Here is a 22678-nt window from a genome sequence, read left to right on the forward strand (position 1 = left end):
TAAAAAATTAATTGGCCATAACTTAAAGAATTGTACGGAATAATTCCATCCGGAGTTAAGCTTCTGATTTTGTCCCTAACTTTATCTCCCAGAGATTTTGAGAGTCCGGCTAAGAACTTTTCTTTCCAGAACGACTGTTGACTATCTTCTCTAGTGAAGTCTCTGGTTAAGAAGGTATCTTTATACCACTTGAAATCAGACAGGGATTTACATTTGAGATTGGACAGAAGTTCAGCAGACCGATCTTTCCACAAAGATGGGTCACCTATGAAATGGTTTGCTATAGTAAAGATTAAGGTGCTAACAGCATCAGGGATGGTTTCTCCATTCTCATTAAGAATAGGTTCGCCATTATCATTGGTTTTAACTGCAAACAAGATGGCATCTTTTTCATCATTCGTGAGATAATTATCCCACCATTCTTTAAGCTGTCCTGAAAATTCTGATACAATAACATTTGCTATTGCTTCTTCAGAGCTTTCATGGGCAGTTTGATAGGCCGTACAAACCATTGTCATATGTTGTAATATATGCATGATGTTATACTCCGTTTTTCCATCTATGTTTCATTCATAGACGTTGTTCGCATTGAAACTGATGAAGCCTAGCTCTCTGTCTTCCAAAGCTAGGTCAGGTGCAGTAGTTTGGAGATGATAGTGTTAATAAGGTTTAGTAAGACCTTTCCATTTTGTAATGGAGTTGGTCATGATAGGGTTGATTCTGGGTGAATCTGAACTATTGTCTGAGTCTTGCGACTCTTTATGGAGAACATTAATGGATGTTTTAGCTGATTGCCTAGTAACTCTTGTGAATGATTCAGTGGTTTGAGGAGTGTCAAGGATGGTCATTTGACTGAGAAGATGATCTATTTTGTGTACAAGATATATTATCTCAATATAATAGAGATGATTCATATATATATCACTAATATCATATGTGGTATTGGGAATATATATATATATATATATATATTCCCAATACCACATATGATATTAGTGATATATATATGAATCATCTCTATTATATTGAGATAATAATATTGATAGATATTAACACTAGAGTCTTCTATTTATACTTCTTTATTTTATATTTATTTCCTCTTCCTTATTTATTTATTTTACAACAGAACATTGTTATATTCTATTACTTATATATCGATAAAATTGTTGTAGTTTTCCACAGTAAGAATTATATAATTTTAGTTCTCATTACTCTTTAAACTCTCTGTTTCTCTTTCATTCAAATTAGCTAATATAGTATCAAGAGCCAATTCTTAAACCTTCTTCTCTTTTCGGTTTTTTTCACCCTTTTTGATCCTTCATCAAAGCTTCTACTCGCACAACAACGACTTCTCTCTGGCTTAACTTCAACCAAACATGTGTTATCTCTAGTTGCAGAAAATCTTGAAAGCAATAACTACAATACCTGGAAGCACTAGGCATGGCTTAAGATCCAAAATCTTGGCATGAAATATCATCTTGATGCATCAAAATCACATCCTCAATTCAAACAAAGTTTCTATAATGCTGTTGAATTCACGGCCAAAAATTTTACGGATTCAACCACCACAACGATGAGACTTTTACAACAAGCTCAGCGTTAGACATGGTTAAAGAATCAGTAAAATTTCAAGAATGGAACAAAATGATTTGACTCTCACAACTTGGCTTGTTGCTTCCATGTCCACCACCTTCAAGAACAAAGTTTTTCACTAAACCAAATTTGTTGATACTTAAATACAATCTTGAATTACTTCTCCTGTAACTTTTGCAACTTGTATTTAAAGTCTCAAGTCTCAACTCAAGTCAGTGGAGAAAACTAGCTCAATCTCTAATTACCTGGCTAAGACTCGCAAATTAGTTGATTCTCTTTTTATAATTGGACACAAATTTCAAGTTGATGATCATATTCAATCCATCCTAGATGGTTTGTTAGAGGATTAGAGTGGATACATTACTTCTATTATCTTCATATTAGGAACCTTTACTGTTAATAAAGCAGAATCCTTTTTACTCACAATTGATAACATGTAAGAGCACTTCAAGAATCCCTCACGAGGAGTTTTCATGGTTGATTTCTCACAAGCTTTCTTCACAAATTTTGGATGTGGTGGCTTAGCAAGAAGAGGACGAGGAGGAAATTTTCAAAGAGGTGGAAGATTTTCTTGGAAAAATCAGAGGGTATCTTGTCAAATTTGTGGCCATAATGGTCATGTTCCTTGGAACTGTTAATTTCGATTTGATCAATAATTCCAACCCAATTCTTCATCACCCTCATCCCAAACACCTTAAATTCCTTATTCAAACACTATTTCACCACCACCATATTCTATTTTTCACCAACCTCAAGCATATCTTGTAGCACCTCTCTTTGTTAGTGACTCTTCTTGGCTACCCGATTCGGACGCAAGCCATCAAGTGACCAATGATCTCAATAATATCTTCTCTCTGAATTCCAATCGTGATCATGATCATCTTTTCATAGGTAATGAAATAGGTATTACTATTTAAAGATCTGGTATCAATCACCATTTTAAATGCTTTCTAAGAAATAACCTGATTATCACTTGTTAGTTATCTTTGGTTGCACATGATTTCCATATGTAAGACCATATAAAAAGCAAAAACTACAATATAGGTCTAACAAGTGCTTATTTTTGAGTTATGATCAATCTCATGATGGTTATAAGTGTATGTCTAAGGAAAAATAATCATCTCAAGGCATGTGATTTTTTATGAAAGGAAATTCTCTTACCAAGCATTATTCTCATCAGATAAAACTGATACTAACATCTCTTCCAACATCATTTTTCCAACACCTATTATACCTCACCAAATTCTTGAAATGCCAAAAACTACATCTCGACCTTCTATTACACAAGTATCTCATATTGATGAACAAAATACATCTATAAAGATTTTAGTTTCTTCTAATACTAATATCACTAAACCTGATGCTATAGACACTCCTAACCCATCACAACCATTAAAACCTATTTTATCTTGTCCACCAAAACAAATTCCAATTCAAATCATAGAAATTTGTTTATCTCAGCCACCCCACCACCACAACACTCATTCAATGTTCACAAGATCAAATTCCTTCAAACAACACCCTCAGATCCCCACTACTTCTAAGACTCTAGATTTGATCGAGAAAATTCCAAAAAATATCTCTCAAGCTTTGAGCAATCCGCATTGGAAGCAGCAATGGACAGTGATTCAAAGTTCTTATGCAATTTAAGACTTGGAATTTAGTCATACCAGCACCTAATGCAACCATTATTAGATGCAAATGGGTGTTTGCTGTGAAAAGAAATAATAAAAGTGAAATTATTAGATACAAGGTCAGACTTGTTGGAACTGGTTTCCACCAAACTGAGGGTGTGGATTATGACCATATATTCAGCCTTGTTATAAGACATTCTACTATTTGAATTATACTCACCGTTGCCCTCACTCAAGGTTGGGCATTTGGACAATTTGATTTTAATAATGCCTTTCTAAATGGCAAGTTACATGATCAGGTATGTGCAACAACCTAAAGGCTACTCACACTCGACTACATCTTTGGTCAAGAGCTTGGTTGCTAACCTTCACATCTACTCTACATCAATTTGGTTTTGTGAATACGAAATCTAATACCTCACTTTTTGTGAGAAAAACATCAAACTAGTTCCTTGCCTTTTTCTTTATGTTAATGACATAGCTCTTATAGGAAAGAACCCAAAAGAGATTGAAAATTTCAACTTAATGCTAGTTTTTATTTCAAAGACATCGAAAGGTTTAACTTTTTTTCTTAGATTAGAGGCTAATTATCTATCTGATGGTAGGATCTTATTGTCTCAACATAAATATGCCTGTGAAATTCTTGACTAGGCTTTAGTGAGGGGCAAATTCAATGCCAAATCCTATGTTCTCAAATTAGAAATTGCATTTCAATGACTCTAAACTATGTGAAAATCCAAAATTATATCTCCCTATTGTTGGTGTTTTACAATATTTGACAACCACAAGACCAAATTTGACCTTTTTCATTCAATAAATTATCTCCAATAGTGCTTCATTGGAAAGTTGTCAAACATCTTCCTAGATACCTCAAAGGTATGGCAAATCACGGTTTGAATATTTACTATGTGTACTGATTTTAGATATTTAGCATTTACAGATGTGGATTGGGGTGGTGACATGTATGATCGAAAATAATCACCGAAAACTCTATCTGCTTGGGAACTAACCTAATTTCTTGGAAATCTCACAAACAAACTAAGCTCAATTGCAACAGCACAGAGGATAAGTATGGAGCCATGGCTTCAACTCTAATCGAGCTCATTTCCATCAAAAAACTCCTTTAAGAGCTACAAATTCCTCAATAAATCCCACCTACAATCTAAGTGCTTATCAACTAGTTGCCAATCCTGTCCTTCATAGCCCATGGTAAGAAAAACGCTAAATACTGTCGGTTTTAGCGTCGCACATTAGCGGCAGATTTACTGCCAGATTTACTATGACGTTCGCATCAAATTCGTCAGGTCCAAATGCTACCAGAGGATTTATTTTTTGACTGTAAATTTCTTGGTAATTTTTGGAGCCAAAAATAAAATAGTAGGGGCGAAAACTAGGGGCAGATTTTGTAACACCTTACCACAGAGTATTATTGATGCCAAGGCATCTTAGGCTAGTTTTACTAGCCTTTTTCTTTTGATTTCATTAGGTTTTATGCATTTTCTTGAGCTACAAGCAATCATTTGGGTTAAAAGTTCATGTATACCTTAAATCATTCAAACATGGTTAATTTGATGCATTTTCATGAGATTTTGGCCATAGTTACTTGTGTGCTAAGAATGATGCAATGTCTCATGACTTTAGCAAGGCTTTGATGCATGTATTGGTTGATGACAAGTGAAAAATACATGAGAAGAAGTTGAAGAAATGGCCATGGAAAGAAGGAGGAGAAGCAACGTTGCCTCAAATGTTGGAAGGAGAGGCAGAGCAAAATTTGCTGCATAATTCTGATACCCACGTTGGAGAAAACGTTGGTGAGCCAATGTTACCTCTAACGTTTTTCAATACAAATGACTTTCTGGAAATTGGAAAAATTGAGTGCGACGCGTACGCGTGGGCGACACGCACGCGTGCATAGTGGAATTTTGACAATCCACGTGCACGCGTGGGTGACGCACACGCGTGGATAGGCCAACGTTTGAGGGAGCGTTTGTAGTCCAACGCCAAGGCCAACGTATGCGATATAGCACTCAAATATGGATTTTAGAAAATGGTATCCACGCGCACGCGTAGGTGACGCACACGTGTGGATGCACCAACATTGGAGGGAGCATTTGCAGTCCAATGCCAAGTCCAACGTTCGCGATATGTGGTCCAATTCTTGAATTTGGAAAAGTGCATCGACGCGCACACGTACATCACGCGTACGCGTGAGCGAGAATTGTGACAATCCACGCGCACGCGTAGGTGACGCATACGCGTGGATAGGCCAGCGTTGGAGGGAACGTTGCCACTCCAACGCTGGGGCCAACGTCTTCGATAGCTTTTCAAAAATTGGAATTAGGGAATTTGCATCCACGCACACGCGTAGGTGACATGCACACGTGGATGTGCATTCTGGTCCCAAACTCGCACACGCATAGGCAGCGCAGACGCATGAAGGGGTGAAATGGCCCTTCCACGCGTACGCGTATGCCACACGTACACGTGGACAAGCGAACGTTGGTACCCCAACGCTAAGTCAAACATTGATTGCAGCAACCAAAATCCATTTTTCCAAAAGAACGTTTGATTCAACATTTGCCCAAAAACGTTGACTCCAACGTGGATATCAGAGCTCTGCAATTCAATCCCTCTCTTCTCAACAGTATTGGAGCCACTTCAACCCACTTCAGCAAAAGGCCAGAAAGCCCAATTCAAGAAACTGGAAGATCAATTGAAGAAGTGTATAAATAGCTTAGAGTTTAAGTAGTTTAGGGGGGCTTACACACTGAGTACTGAAACTCTACCCAATTTTACTCTGCACTTTTCATTCTGTAATGTACTTTTCAATTTCAGTTTCCATTTTCAGAGCTATGAACAACTAAACCTCTTTCGTTGGGTTAGGGAGCTCTATTGTAATTCAATGGATCAATAATAGTTTTCATCTTCTTCTTCTTTCTTTTCTCTTGATTTTTGCTAGAAAGCTTTCGATCTTAATTCAACTGGATAGCTGTCTTGACAGAGAAGCTATTCATAATTGGAATTCCTCTTATCCTTGAGAGAGGGATGAGGAATTTATGCTAGAAATGCTTTCTCACATTGGATTAGATTGGGGGTTAGATGGATATCGTGACATGTAATCCTACCAATACTTTGATCTATGAATTTGTGTGGTATAATCAGTGACCGAACTTCATCTCTTCCCATGAGCAATTAAATCAAGACATTGGGCAATTGTTCAAGCCTAGAGAGATTGGTGAGCCAAGACATTGGGATCCAATTACCTAAGATTGCCAAGCAAAGTCAATGAATGCATTGATTGAGGAAGAGATGAGAATGATTTGATCCGAAGAGTTCAATATCTCCTAAAACCCAATGAATCCCCTATTCTGATCTCACCCATTTTTTTTTACATTTCGCCCTTTTATTTTGATGATCAATCCCCATTCCCTTTTACTTTCTTGCAATTTAAGATTCTGCACTTTAATTACTTGCAATTTACTTTCTGTCATTTAATTCAGCCATTTATATTTTGTTCATTTATATTCTTGCAATTTATTTTTTCTGCCATTTATTTTTCTGCAAATCCTTGATTCAACTTTGATTAAGTTCAACTAGAACAATTCTCCAATTAACGTTGCTCAACCAATCAATCCTTGTGGGATTCGACCTCACTCTATAGTGAGTTTTTACTTGACAACAATCCGGTGCACTTGCCGGTAGAAATTTGTTGAGAGACAAGTTTTCGGGACATCACTTATGCTTAAGTCATAAAGTTGAGGTGGCCAGGTATTACGACCTCTAAAAGTAATATATATATATATATAATAATAATAATAATAATAATAATAATAGTTGAAAAGAACAGAGCATATAAGTATATATACATATATAAGAGAATCCCAAAATGACCCAAAGCAGAAAAAAGGACAGCCTATTTCTCCGAGTCAACCTCTAAGAGGGACAAACATAAAATACAAGGTGAAGAATCTATATACATATATAGAGATATATAAATATAAACAAAAATACACTCCTGAGTCCTAAGAGTTCTTCGCTTCATCAGAGTCTCCGGAATACATAAGGTGGTGCTTCACAACCTGCATCTGAAAAACAACAATATTGTATAGGATGAGAACCGGAGGTTCTCAGTATAGTTAAGGTGTCCACATATATAATAAATAAGGTCCCGGGAATGCCAGAGGCAATCCTAGAACTCTGACACTCAGTTTATAAATCTTAAAGGTAATAGATCATAAAACATAAGTAGGGTAGGTCATCTAAGGTTCTAACTCGTAACTAAACTCTAACCGAAAGTCTGAAACCCTCTGTCGTCTAGTTTCCTCTAAAACCTCCAATTCCAGTGGAACCACACAAACAAGCAAACAGACAATGACAAATACAAGTATAATACAATTACAGCAGGTAGTAAATATAGCAGGTAAGCATAGATTATCAATCAGGCAATCCCAAGAAATGCAAACTCAAGAAAAACAGACAAATGCATATGATGAATACCTGTCCTATGGCTGATAATATCATCTGTCGAATATATAGCCAACCCGACACGTCTTGGTAGCTAACCATGGACTGAAACACCCATGTAGAGCAAGTGGGTTTGAGCTATAACCCCTTTGCTACTACATGCTTAACTCAGATCCAGTGGAATAACCACTACTGCAGCTGCTACCCAGGCGGGTGTTAAAAAGCTCAACCTGGAGCAAGCAGAATAATTCACTACTACTGCTACTACCCAGGCGTCACATTCACTATCATGGAGCAAGCGGGATGAGCCACCTTCCTTGCTACTGCCCAGGATCTCAAACATATATTCATTCAAATTCCATAATTAAATTTATTTCTCATAATTCTTCTTTCCTATCTCATACCCGGAGCAAGTGGACATCGACATTGCCTACTACCCGGAGCGACAATCACATTTACACACTTCTCGTTCATAATTTACACCTCTCAAACTTCTTCATCTCCAAGTTACTTCTCCTCCCTAATTTCATCTCATTACTAAGCATATCACTAAGGTCTAAGGGCTAAAAGAGTAAAAATAGAGGTTTAGAGGTTCAAAATTACATTTTAAAACACAAAACTCACTTTGCTGATTTTAAGGGTCACGCGTACGCGTGGGCGTGTTTTTCTTGCTCGTGTACGCAAGCACCTTGCTCGCGTATGCAAGATACCCAACCCGTAGAGGTTGGTCGCGTCACGTGCAGTGGTCACGAACGCAAGACCTACAGATTAGCAAAAATACTGAATGCTGTAGAATTTCAGCTTTGCCCTCCGAACTTCCGACGCGCATAACTTTTTCGTATTAAATTATTTTTCATCTGTTTTTTGAATGGCGTAAACTTCACGGACCCAATTTTCATTTGAAATAAGCTTGAAATAATTTGGGGGTCCGGAAGTCAAGTTATGGCTCGCCAAATTTTGGCCAAAAACCAGTTTTTCACAAAATCTTCCAAACCTCTATTTTCACAAAACCTAACTCAAAATCAACCTACCATACACAAAATCCTCAACACAACATGTCCTTTATAGCACCACAACAACCTCCACATCCTACCATTCCTCAATCTTAACAACCTCATGCACATGTCAATTACCATCAAGTCATCACTTAACATACTATTATCATCATAAATAACAATCATCCAACAAATACTCAATTCAAATCATAATCATCATCAAGGGCGCTAAGCATTAAACATACTCATACGTTCCAACCTATCCTATGGTCATCTAGCCTAAGTTTTCGCAAGGCATTATATATTAAATACGAGAAACCTAAACCATACCTTGGCTGATTCCTCGTAAAGCCACAAAGCACTTTAAGGTCCTCCTCACCACAAGTTTTCAAGATCCCAAAACCTCACCAACAAAACCCGGCCTCCGAAACTTGACCTCCAGCTTTCAATTCCTCAAATTGTCTCCAATTCACAACCAATTTCAATCTAACATCATAATATTCACTATAATCAACATAGATTTCACTAATTCAATATTTCACAAAGGAATTGAGGGTGCTTACCTTGTCCACAGCTTAATTGAGCAAAACCCAACAAAACCCACAAGCTAACTCGAACCTAAATACCGAAATTAAACAAGATTCAACATGGATGCATATTGAATTTCCAAATTGGGAAGGAGAGAATCTGAAACTAGAAAGTGAGTTCCTTAACAAATTGTTGGGTGGGTTTTGTAGAGGATTTTGAGATGAACGCGTGGCCGCTGACGGCTCGTCAATTGGAGCTCCGGATCAAAAGTTACATGAGATTGAAGATTTGGGAGAGTAATGAAGTTAGGGTTCCATGAACCCCTCCCTCATTTCAGCGTTATTCATTCTGATCTTTGGGGGAGAGAAGCCAAGATGTGGAATTTATATAACGGGCCTTGGGTCCGGTTTGGCCCGTTCGGCCCAATCTTGGGCAAAATTCTTTAAATTTAGTGTCAAAATTCTTATTTTAATTAGTTCTACCTCACTAAACCATAAAATTCTATTTTCTAATTGATTTGATTAATAATTAATTTATTAGCTAATTATTCACTAATTTCTCAGGTTTTACAGATTTACCCAAGGATAAATTCTCTGGTAAGCAGATAAAATGGAACGCTGCATTTTGACGTCATTGAATGTGTTACTTTTGGATTTGTCCGCTGGTAAATTTGAAAGTCATGGTGCCTTTAATTCAAAATGCGCAACCCTCCCCCTTCCATTTTAAAAACTCCCTTCTTTCTCTACCACTTTTCTCTCTCTTTCTCTCTTCTCTCTACCTCCGGCAGCCCTTTCGGCCACCCTCTGCCGTCGCTGACCACCTGCATTCTTCTCCAAAGAGTTTGTGGACTGGCGTAGACCATGTATTGTTGCCTAAAATGGAGCTGAGCTGCTCTCACTGTTGTTTACATCACCGTTGATGTCACTGGTCCCTTTGTCGCTGGAGCTCCTCCCTCCTCTAGGTAGGTTGCATAACTCCCTCATCCATCTCCTCCGATGCTTTCGTAGTCGATCCTGATGTAGTGTCGCGCGAGGCCACATCCGAAGTTGGGTTTCGCTGGCAACCTCTGCATGTCCACCTTGAGGGTTTCATCCACTTCAACCACTAGTCCTACCGATCCTAGCGTTATTGATTTGTTGGAGGAGGTTCTTGGCCTCACCTAGAACCTTCAGGACCATGCCCAGCAGATGCATCGGTCAAAGGAGATGTATATCGAGATCCTCGCACGCATGGAAGCAAGGGATGCTCGCGATGCAAGAAGGAATCTTGGAAAAAGGAGCTTAGACGGGAGCTGGAGCATATTCAGCGGATGTGGAGACAGATGGCGATGTACTATAAGCAAATGTTTGCCAGCAATAGTAGTATTGCTGGAGGGGGCTCCTCTTCCTTTGCACAGGAGCCAGGATAGGAACTGGCACCACCACCTGAACCACCACCTCAGCAAGACCAGGGGGATGACGACGACGATAACTATCAAGACCCGTAGTCATTAAGGCTTTGTTTTGATTGTTTGATGACAGTTTATTCCTTCATGTTTTTATTTTGTATACTTGATCTTTTATAGTATATATAGATCATTATTTTCAGATAAATTGCTACTTGACGTTTACTAATTGGGATTTGACTATTAATTGTTGAATATCGGGGTAAATCAGGTTCAGCAAAAAAATTTAAATTAAATTAAAACTACCGTCGAAGAAATATGACGGTAACATTCATTCAATTTAATAAAAAAAATAAAGTTGTGATCGGATAAAATCTGATAGTAACGTGGCACGAAATCATAACACGTGGCATCAAAGTTATCATAAAAAATTATCCGACAGTAAACATCAAAATGTTTTCTACGCCTTTATATTAAAATCCGTCGCTAATTTTGCTACAAATTATCATCGAAAGAGTAAATTCGATGATAAATAATTACCAGTGAAGTGTTTACTATCGGATTGTTTCGAATGCAAAATCTGTAATAAATTTACCAGTAAATTTTATTCATTAATTCGCTGGTAAATTCGACGGTACTAAACGAAATTGTTATATTTTCTTAGTGGCATGGTAAATAAAAAACAACTATATATTGTGCATATACGACCTAAGATTAAATAGCTAATATACTAACAAAACCCTTTTGAATTACATTGTTTGGAAATTCAGAACCAAACTTAGTTATTGATGAACCCTGTCTAAGTTTGAGGAGGAGGTATTAAGGGTATTGATATAAATAACACTCTTAATTAATTAGTACAACTATATATAAAAAGGTGTTATATTCTTTCACACTAAGAATCAAATAATTCAATTCTCATTACTCTTCAAACTCTATTTCTCTTTCAATCAGATTAGCTAATAAATAGCAAACATTTTGTTTTTAATAGAGATAAATAACCATGTACGTTTAATGCACATTTATGTCTTTAGTGAATATCTATCCTCTTGTTTTTCCATAACACGGGTTTATTTTAAGGTTAGAAATTACATTCTAATTAAGAAACACCAATACACCATAAAATTTAATAATCTATGATATATAGATACTGATACGGATACGGGATACGATATGATACGGAATACGCGGACACAAAAATTTTAAAATCTTATAAAACACGGAGACACGACATATATATAAAATATAAAGTATTTTTTAGATAAATTACAATGAATTTTTAATATTTTATTGGTATTAAAATATAAAATAATTTTTTAATTATTCTTAATGTCTTCTTTTGATATTTAGGTGTGTCTAAGTGTGTCCGAAGAAAATTTTTTTATTTTTTATTTGGACACGGCAGACATGCGTGTCGGAGGAGTGTCGATAAGTGTCGTGTCCGAAATATGTCTGGCACGCAGACACGACAACTCAGCAAAGTGTATGTGCTTCATAGCTAATAATTACATGTTACACCAAAATTTATTCAATATTTAAAAAAAAATAGCCAAAAGGGGACGTGTAATTTCTATGATTATTAAATGCGCAAGATTTTTTTCCTCTTGAACATAGAAATATATTGTTCTCAAGTTATTATATCTAAGAAGAAGTTTGCAGAGCTAAAAGTAGGGGTGGCAAATGGGTCTAAACCCGCTAGGCTGGTCCGCATAACTCGTCAAAAAAGGCAGGTTGAATTGGAAATCTGAGACTATCATACTTAAAAAGCCTGCCTAACCTGCACCGGTTAAACCACGAGCTTTGGTGGGGCAGAGTGGATTTCCCCGGCGGGCCCAATACTTTTTTTGGCCAGGGATGTTTTTGCAAAAAACTTGGTTTATGATTATGTTTATTACATATTTATAATTATAAAGACTTTAATGTTTGTGAATTTAGAGATTATAATTTTTTTATATCTTTAGAAATTATAAATTTATCGAAATAGTTGTGAAATTATATACATTATTTAACATTTAATGGTAAAAGAAAGAGAGAGATTTGGCGGGCCAAGCCCGCCAGCCCGTCGTTAGGCGAGGAGGGGGAAGGTTTTAGGACTGCCTCCTTAGGCAGAACAGGGCGTGCCAGCCCGCCAGAGGGCCGCGGGCTTTTGGCGGGGCGGGCTTCCCCGTTTGCCACCCCTACCTAAAAGCAAACTTTCACTTATGTTCTTTTTATTTTAAGTCATATATAGTTAGTTTTTTTAACTACTCTAGGTTGGTTGATCGATTAGCTCACACGTTCTTTTAAACAAGTATCGAATATTCGAATTTTGACTTATGTATGCAATAATTTATTAACCAACAGCAAAACTTTAAATAAAACTCAGATCTACGATAAATTATTCATTATTCTACCAGCCTAAAAAATACCGTGTGAAATCAAAATAATATATATAGTTTTTTTTTCTAGGTTTAATTACTTGTCGGTCCCTATAGTTTTACTGAATTTTCAATTAGATCCCTATATATTTTTTCTTTTGAATTAGATCCCTATACCATATCAGATTTTGTAACTAAGTCCCTACTGTGACAAAAACATTGAAATTAACGGAATATTCTGTTAAACTATACAGAATATTCAGTCAAGTATTAGGCATATTCATTTTGTTTAACAAAATATTCTGTTAAATTCTACTATTTTTGTCACGGCAGGGACTTAATTACAAAATCTGATATAGTATAGGGACTCAATAAAAAAAGTATAAGAACCTAATTGAAAATTCAAAATAAAACTATAGTGACCGATAGAATAGTTAAACCTTTTTTCTATAATATATATTTACCTTTTATTTAAAACATATTTATTAAATGAGATTTATATCAGATATAAAGTATACTAAGAATGTTGGCTATAGATGGAAATTGTGTAATACAATAATATTGGCTATTGGTGGACTTTACTTGTTCGTGTGGGTAGTAACGTTTTGTAACTAATGCAGAACTTTTTGTACCCATTATGTTAGGTATCCAAAAAATACTATACAATAAAAAATATCACTAATGAATCATAGTCTCTTAATAAGATCGTGGATAACACACACTGTACACTGGCACCTCTTTTCTCTTTCTAACCATTTAGGATCAATAATTTCCTTTCAAACTCAGTTTCAGTTTCTCTAAATCACATCCCAAAAACTCTTCCATCCCAATCTCCCTCATTAAACATGAAAATTCTTTACAAACAAGTAGAACCCAAAAAACTCAGAACATTAAACCTAGAAAAACATTTGAAATTCTCCCAATCCTATTCTAATAAAAAACCCAGAAAAAGGGAGAACCAAAAATTCAGAGAAAAGAATTCCGATAAATCCATAATCGGAGCATCACATAACATTTTCTTCTACTCATAGAGATATGTTATCTATTTGCATGTTCTATTCATAATGGTACAAAAGTATTTTTTTATTAGTTGGGATCTATTTGTTTAAAATTAAAATTATAGTAGAGCATTGAATTTCTCAAAACTCAAATTCTCTAATTCAGAACAAAAGGGTTTTTCATTGTTTTTATTTTAGATCCTTTTTCTTCGATTCTTTATCTCCCCCATAAACAATCTCTAGTTTCCTCTTTTTCAGTTTTAAATTCCTTCATTTTCCCCTTCTTTCGAATCTAAATCGTCGATCGCTGCTCTTCACAGAAAACCCTAACCCCCTATTTTGCGTTGCAAAATTATTGCCACGGCTAATAAGAGTTCATTCAAGATGAAACACCCTATTGGTTCTTTTAATATCCCTCTCACATATTCTTCTTTTATTGCTTATTTAATTTTTCTTAGCATGTGTTTCTTTCAATTTTGATTTCCTAGTTCATCTTTTTGGTTTATTCAAACCTAGGGTAGGGTTTCATCTTTTGATTTTAATTTTATTTTAATTATTTTTAGAATTGTGCTTCCAAGCAAACTGAGATGAAGAATATAAGGGAGAAGCGGTATTTGCTTTCATGGAGTCGCTATATTGTTGATAGATGTAAAGATGACTATTTTAACAATTTGCATTTCTATTTTGATGCTAATGAAGCATAAGTAATGAAGATTAAGTAAAAATTAACTAATAAAACTAGGAGTAGTCATTGATTTTATTGTGGTATGCTGCAAATTTAAATATACACATGGTTTGTACAAGTTTTGGAAAAAGTTTCAATAGAAATGTTAGGCTAGTTATAATAATTAGAGATGATTATATTAGTTATGCTAGTTAGATTTTTGGATGTTATATGTGTAAATTTATGGAAGTTGGTTTAATAAGTATGTGTATGTGTGTGTGTGTTGCTCATGAATAGGTATTCCTAAACAAGGATAAATTTCAGTACATTAGATGGTTAAGGATGAATTAATAAAATGTTAATTTTCAGTACCTGTTACATAATTAATAAACTAAATAAGCTAAATTAACTTGAGGTTTTGTACATTAATAATAAAAATTAATATTGAATTTCTCCTCAATTATCACTATGTGCTGATTATGATTGTCTATGTAGTAAACAGTGGTCTTTAGGTGCTCGCCATATTACGTGGCTTCAATTATGAAGCATTTAAGTTCAGAAGCAATCGGAGAGAAAATGAGGGAGGTGGAGAACATAGGCTTTGGCTGGCTAAGATATGTGTCTGAATGGGTTGTCAACCAAGATATAATGGCAGCCTTAGCATCATCATACAGACGGAATGAGAAGTCATTGATTGTTGGCACCAGAAAAATCCCGATAACAGTTGAATTCAATGCACAGTATTTTGTCTACCGAACCATGGTAAGTAAACCCTCCCAGAAAATAGGAACAAAGCCAAAAATAAAATTTTATCACAGTAATCTCATTAAATATATGTTTTATATGAAATTAACCAATAAAAATTTGCGCGATGTCTATTTTTTCTGTTTGGCAGGGGCGAGATTCAAGAAACCAAAAATACTATAAGAGCACCAAATTGTTTAGAGCTTAACGGGAAAGACACATGCACAATTGAAAAATGATGTTACCATATGCTCCATGGAGACCAACGACGATAGAATTATGTTCCGAAGACACTTCATCATGCTAGTATTAAAGTATTTTTTCTTTCCCTCGCCAAAGGCTACCATTTCAGACATATATGTGTTGTGATTGATGTATCAAACCTAAGGTAGATCTATTGGGCCAGGTATATTTACGATGAGCTCATTGCGAGGGTTGAGAGGTTGGAAAGAAGACAATGGATGGTTGTATGTTTAAGGTGCTAGTGAGCCGTAGATCTCTAATCTTTGAATTGTTGTCTGTTAGTTTATAATATATTTTGATGATATTAACTACTATAACTTTCAGATAATATATCTCCATACTAATAAGAAAGGAGATTTAGAAAGATACAATGAGAGAAAATTGTGGATTAGAGACTGGACGCTTGCAGATCTGAAGACGATGGATGAAGAGGAAAGCATGTGGCATTCGGTGAGGCATAGAATAAATATACAATTTTTTAATAGTGATAATTATGAAAGATATGTTCACGTGATCACCTCTTTTACGCTCCACCGAAAATAAAGATTATATTTTGTCCACTGTAAGGTCTTCAAAAATTTATTGGGATGAAGTTTGCTCCATCAGGAAAGTGCAATCATGTATCAAATAGAGGATGCATGGGGGGAATACAAGGTGTAAGAAGAGGACATGTAAGGAAACGCCCACGAGGATGAGACTATGACCGACACACCTGCTGGACATGCATTAGCTGGTAATTTTGATGAAGGTCCTTTAGAGAAAAGGCAAGTTCATGATTTTCTAGCATTAGTACGAGTTCGAATGGTTAATATTCCATTCTTCTTTTTTATTCGCCTTTAATGGTTTGATTATAAATTGATACTAAATTTTGAAATTTATATGCAGAATAAGTACGTGTTTCTCTTTGTTTTTTTTAATTTGGATGTTATGTATACCTAACACAGGATGTTATCTGTGTAACCTTATGCACGTTAAATGTTTGAAGTTGCGGGTGTTACTCTTCCTCCTTTACTTTAGTCTGAACCAAAAATCTTTGGAAAAACTTTTGAATTAAAATCCTGAATACATTTGAGAGTATTAGCTTTACTTGATCAGATTAGAATTGTGTTAGGACTTTTTTTATCTCTCATTTTTAGTCAAACTCAAATTAATTTAAACAAAGAGCGAAGTAGAGATGCCAAGAAAGGATGCGTTGTGCGGAATACAATGTGTAAGAAGAAGACATGTAAGAAAACTCCCACGGGAGATGATGTAAGACTTAGAAATTTCAGAAGATCTTATTAAGAGCTAATTTAGATTCATTTATCATTAAGTATTTTAATCTCTGAAATTATTTTATTAAAGATAATTAAAAAAATTTTTGATTAATTGAGTTTAAAACAATTTAAGGTTTTATCTGATTTTATAATTATTGAATTATTTTCTATATTTAAAATTATACAGTTTAGCAAATGTAAAATAATAAGAATTTTATATGATTTGATTTAAATAAATTAGATTTTGGAATTTAATGCTTTGATTTTTATAAACAAAGAAAATTAATTAATAGAATACTTAATTAAAAGTCAATTATCGAATGGATAAATAAATAATATTTTTAATATAATTTTAAGGGATTAAATTAAATTTTTAATTAATACTCTATACCCCCTAATTTTATTAAAATTATCTAAACCACCATATCCTAACCCTAATTCACCACCACCACCCCCCTCTCCCCTTATGCTTCAGCCTTCAGGAAAACAAAAGAAAAGACACTACAAGAGAGTACGGACATTGCGGCGGTTTTCTTTATTATTAGCCGCAAAATCAAATTCTGGCGGTTGAGTAAACCACCCTGGATAGTGGCGCGGGCAATAGTTTTAGCGGTGGTTTCCAGCAACCGCTGGTATAACCGCCGCTGAATGGTATGAGTTATTTGCGGCGGTTTTAAACCGCCGCTATTTGAAAAACTGATTTTAAAAAAAAAGGCTGTGGCGGTCAAGAACCACCGCAATTCAGCATACATTTTTTTAACTTTGAGTAGCAGAGGTTTATAACCCCCACAATCTTCACTGTTATATTAAAAAAATTATTTCTCCACAAAGCTACCTAATTTTTTCTATAACTAGCCAAAAAAACAAATTTTCATATTCCTTCAGCGTCTCCTAAAGAAGAATACAACAATAATAACCCACTCAAATTCATAAGATAAATCAAACAATCTTCAGCCAACTAATATCAACTGAAACACAAATAGAGAAATTTGATAACCAAGTTAACAACTTTTACAAGCCAACTAATATCTCTTTGTAGGCATTACAACAACAAACCTTTGCAACTTCTAATCTTCCAAGTTGTATTGCTAGTTCAAATCTGTAATCAAGGTCAGTAGCTACTTCAAGAGCATCCTCTATCATCTCCCGTGATTCCAAGAATCGAGCCACACTACAAAAAATTTGACATTTAAAATAAACAATATGGCCTACTAAAAGAAGAAAAAAAAAGTCAAGATGCAAGGCAAACTATGCATTAATATCATACAAACATCACAAGAAAATATAATGACGGACAAGAAGTCTCCAGAGATTATAAGTTAAATGCAACAATTACTTGGACAAGATTATTTGTTTCTGCACCCCAGCGGTTTGAACCCCCAACTAATAGGATCATGCCAAAATTTTTTGGGAATAAACAGAGAGAAACTCACAGGAAATGTAACATATAATTGCATTAAAATTATCTAGACATGCATTTGAAGTATAATTCTGCAACCAAAACCACTTTATAAGGCCCTATTATGCAAGACCAATATCCAACCACTGCCAACTTATTTCAGTCCCCATAAATTACTGCATAATAAATTAGCAGAGAATAATATTATAAAATTGATCATTATCTCATTGGAATCCTAAGTGAAAATATCTCATGAATAACAATGGAAGGAAAACCAAACATAGTAAAGAAATACCAAGAAAGTGCAACTCTTAGGCATATTCAAGCAACAATTCATTTTTTCAAACACCAATAAAACATAATTGACTGCAAGGATTCAATAAAACATAACTAATAAATAAAAAAATAGAACAAAAAAGTTACACTCACTGTAGCTATAGCCTTCTCATTCTTCAAATGCCGCTGGATGGTTTCCATTATATGATTAGCATGTGAGCACAACTTGGAATAAAATTTGTAGACAACCATGTTATAAATTAATATTAATAAATTGTATAACTTGGATTAAAAATCTAAAGAAGTATATAAAACTTATAACAAGAACAAATAAATTCAAATTAACAGCTCATGCTAATGCTATTCATGAACTGGCACAGACCTGCCGTTTTCTTTCATCCAATTTCACACTACCATCAATCCTACAAACTTCAAAGCCCTTCTCACTCAAATAGTAATCCAGTATGTCTAACACTTTGGTCCACTGACTAAATATCAAAACCTGAAAGCAATTGAAAAACACAAATAATAACCATAACAGCTTGGAGAAAATAAAATAATGTATTGAGAAACAATCACATAATTGATGAACATACTTTGTGTTTCCTTGCAAATAACCTTTCCAACAGCCGTTCAAGCAAACGAAATTTTTCACATTGTTCAACTATCTCATTTATAGGAGGATAAAGCCCTAAGAAAGAAAAACACAACTTAGTTGTGAACCATAAAGCACCAAACCAATAGAACCTCTAATAGCATGGTACTTACATGAACCATCAAAGGCATACTCTAAGAGGTCAGGAAGGTTACAAACTTTCCTAAGTTGAATAACCAAATTACTAAGCGACTTTATTCCACATCCAGATGTAAAGCAATACAATACCAAATTGTATTAGTATATTTCACTTTAGTCCTGTGTGATTGCAGATACAACATAAGACTTTTAAACTGTACCAAATTGAGAACTAAAACAAAAAAGAAAACTGAACAAAATTGCAATCCAAATTTGCAGCTGTGTTGTGCGTTGTTCTCTCTCAAATTTCTCATGTATGTAACTATATATGGAGCACACTCCTAATTGACGACAAATAGCTCCAATTTTTAGAAAATAATGTTAGTACCAACATAAATTAACAACTTCAAGATATAGATCAATTTAGTATCTAATTTTTAATTTTCAATTAGGCAAACACTAGCACACTTACACAACTTTGAATAATGTAAAATTTCAACAATTTTAGTTCTATAAAATTAACAACAAACCTAAAAAACTAACAATAAAAAAAGTCAACAGCAACAAAATAAATAACAGTCCAGAGACAGAACAAATTTTTAGGTGACGTGAAAATTTACCAAGAATATATACAGCAGTCAGTAGCAGCAACAACCTATCAAAACAGAAACATCAGCAGCAACATTAAGCAACTAAACCCTAAATAGCCGACACAATATTCACAACAAAATATACCATGTCTAATTATCCCTAGGTGCCAAATACAAATAAATCAGCAAGGGATGAGAAATTAAATACATAGTAAATAGAATAAAAGAAGGTTATCATAGAGTATAAACGTATTTGATGTTTTCAGATTAGGGATTTGGCGCACTGTAGAGGAGGAAGCAGGGGTTTCGCGTACCATGGAGGAGGAAGCAGGGGTTTCGCACACCGTGGAGGAGAGGCAAAAGGTCGACGCCAGGAAGAGAAGGGAGTAGGGGTTTCACGCACTGTGGAGGAGAGGCAAAACGTCGACACCGGAGAGAGGAGGATGGCTGGGCAGCAGTAGCACACGGTGGAGCAGCAACGTTAGGGCTTCGCGGCGCTACCAATCTCAGTTCGCCGGTTTCTGTAGCTTTGGGGAAATTATTAGTTATAACTTATAAGATAAAAAAGAGATAGAATAAATGAATTATGATAAAGATCCTGATTAGCGGCACATGAAAATCAATTGCTGGTATTCCTGAAATTTACAGCGGTTGGGTAAAAGGCTGGAAATTTTTTGCCGCTATTCTGTGCCTCTCTTGTAGTGAGAAAGGGAAGAAAGAAATGGGGAAAAGCGATCAGGGAAGGGAAGAGAGTGATATCTGAGAGGGAGAGAAGGAAGAAGACGCACCAGCGATGGTGGGCCTACTCCCCGCCGTTGCTGGGCTTGCCAGGTCGCCATCGCGCCACTGTCTCACCGCCGCTGTTGTTGGGTTGCCTCGCTGTCATCAGGGAGCAGAGAGCGTGCGCAAGGAAGGAGAAGCTCCTGCCCTCGCATCCGTCGTCGCCTCCGCGGGTCCCTGTCGCCGCCGTTGATGGGTGGCGGAAGTCGGCCAATTAAGAAATCAATATAGAAATACGTTGCGAGTATAGTTCTTAACTAGCTAAAATCCGTTCATCAATTTAGAAAGGTTGTCACAAAAATTAGAATAAAAATACTGGGAGTATAAATCCCAGGTCGTCTCCCAACGAGTTGACAAAAAGGGTTCTATCTTATTAATCAGGAGTTTTCCGAGAATTTTGAGAGTTGAATGACAGAAAATAAATAATTATAAATTAAAAGAGAATTATATATTCTAATTAAAAAGCCTTGACTAGGGGAATGATTAATTGGAAGTTCTATTCTTGTTGGAATTCTCTCAAGTGTAGTATAAAGAGGTTGTTATTTTCACTTAGTTAACCCTTACTAAATAAAGGAAAGTCAAGTGATTAAGCTAACTCTTATTCGCAAATTCTAGTCCTCTCCCTTGGGAAGGTCTAGCGTTAGTAAATACAGAATTAGCCAACAACTTCTAATTTAACTAATCACTTGAGCATTCCAACTCAAGTGTCTCCTCTTAATCAACCCCCATGTCAAGTTGGGAGTCTACTCCATTAATATGGATACCATCTTCGTTGTTGGGAGTAGGGAATAGAAAAGAGACATGATAGACAATAACTACAAATTAATTAAAAATAAAAGTAATCCTTTGCATTAATAAATTCTAAAAAAATCCAATTGTAACTCTAAACAAGAATTAAGAATATGAAATAATAAAGGGATAAGGAAACAAACTAGAATAATGACTTCAACGAAGGCAATGACTCTTCAATATCCAAAGCAAAAGTATAAAACTAAGAATATGTGAATGTAAAAGAAAACCTAGAGGAAGAGTAATTTTCTCTCTAGATTCAGATCTCAAAACTAAAACTATGCTAATGAGAATGTGTGTTGAGTCTCTGCATGTTCCCTGGCTCTAGTCTGTGTTTTTGGGCCGGAAACTGCATCAAAACTTGAACTGAAATTGCCCTCAGCGTTTTCTGTTATTTCTGCAGATCACGCATGTCACGCGTACGCGTCAGTCATGCGTACGCGTCGCTGGTCGTCTTGGCGTGTCACGCGTACGCGTCAAGCACGCGCACACATCATCTAGCAGAACTTCAATCAACGCGTACGCGTCAGTTACGCACACGCGTCGCTGCGAATTTCTCCATGTCGCGTGCACGTGTGAGCCATGCGTGCGCGTCGATGCTCGCTGGTTATCTCCTTAGTTTCTTGTGTTCCTTCCATTTTTGCAAGCTTCCTCTCCATTCTCTAAGTCATTCCTGCCCTATAAAGTCTGAAACACTTAACACACGGATCACGGCATTGAATGGTATAAAGGAGAATTAAAATACACAAATTAAAGACTCTAGGAAGCAAGTTTTCAACCATAGAATAACACTAGGAAGGAATTGTCAAAATCATGCAAATCATATGAATGAGTGGGTAAGGACTTGATAAAAACCACTCAATTGAGCACAAGATAAACCATAAAATAGTGGTTTATCAGCCGTCCTCCTCGCCTCGAAGCTAGGGCTGCCATCATCATCATCACAGACTGCTGCTGCTCGTATCGTCGCCGTCGCCTGTGAGTCCGTCGCCGTAAAGCAGAGCCACAGATAGAGAGAGGATCCGCGAGTGAGGAGAGAACCTGGAAGAGAGGGCTGCGACCAGTCCAGCCACCGCGCCCGGTCGCCGTTCGACTCACCGGCGCCGTCTTCATCTGAACCGCCGCCAGATCCGCCGCTGCCGAACCTCCTGGGTGTGCCTCTGCCGCCAGAGAATGCCGCTGCATCGCCGGGATCCACTACCGATAAGGGTCTTGTTATTAGATTTTGTCCTTTTTGAATTCTGCAAATAC

At 36.0% G+C, this 22678-nt stretch overlaps 2 long non-coding RNA genes across 12 annotated transcripts; one reads left to right on the forward strand and one right to left on the reverse strand.

The window, feature by feature from the left end:
• On the forward strand, positions 13649 to 16634 carry LOC107624291. Of its 7 annotated transcripts, none has more exons than XR_002355459.1 (6): positions 13651 to 14353; positions 14915 to 15379; positions 15513 to 15675; positions 15768 to 15839; positions 15929 to 16054; positions 16172 to 16634. It is a non-coding gene; the product is annotated as an uncharacterized LOC107624291 (long non-coding RNA). The 7 variants fall into 7 exon arrangements; XR_002355461.1 differs by having other exon boundaries at positions 13653 to 14601; positions 15113 to 15379; XR_002355460.1 differs by having other exon boundaries at positions 13649 to 15379; positions 15754 to 15845.
• On the reverse strand, positions 17765 to 20916 carry LOC107624290. Of its 5 annotated transcripts, none has more exons than XR_002355452.1 (6): positions 20173 to 20916; positions 19889 to 19923; positions 19304 to 19448; positions 19132 to 19226; positions 18689 to 19037; positions 17765 to 18031 (listed from the first exon to the last, which is right to left on the reverse strand). It is a non-coding gene; the product is annotated as an uncharacterized LOC107624290 (long non-coding RNA). The 5 variants fall into 5 exon arrangements; XR_001616812.2 differs by lacking the exon at positions 19304 to 19448 and having other exon boundaries at positions 20173 to 20379; positions 20647 to 20914; XR_002355453.1 differs by lacking the exon at positions 19304 to 19448 and having other exon boundaries at positions 18689 to 18760; positions 18918 to 19037; positions 20173 to 20905.

The sequence above is a fragment of the Arachis ipaensis genome, chromosome B10 (assembly GCF_000816755.2).
Source record: "Arachis ipaensis cultivar K30076 chromosome B10, Araip1.1, whole genome shotgun sequence".
NCBI lineage: Eukaryota > Viridiplantae > Streptophyta > Magnoliopsida > Fabales > Fabaceae > Arachis > Arachis ipaensis.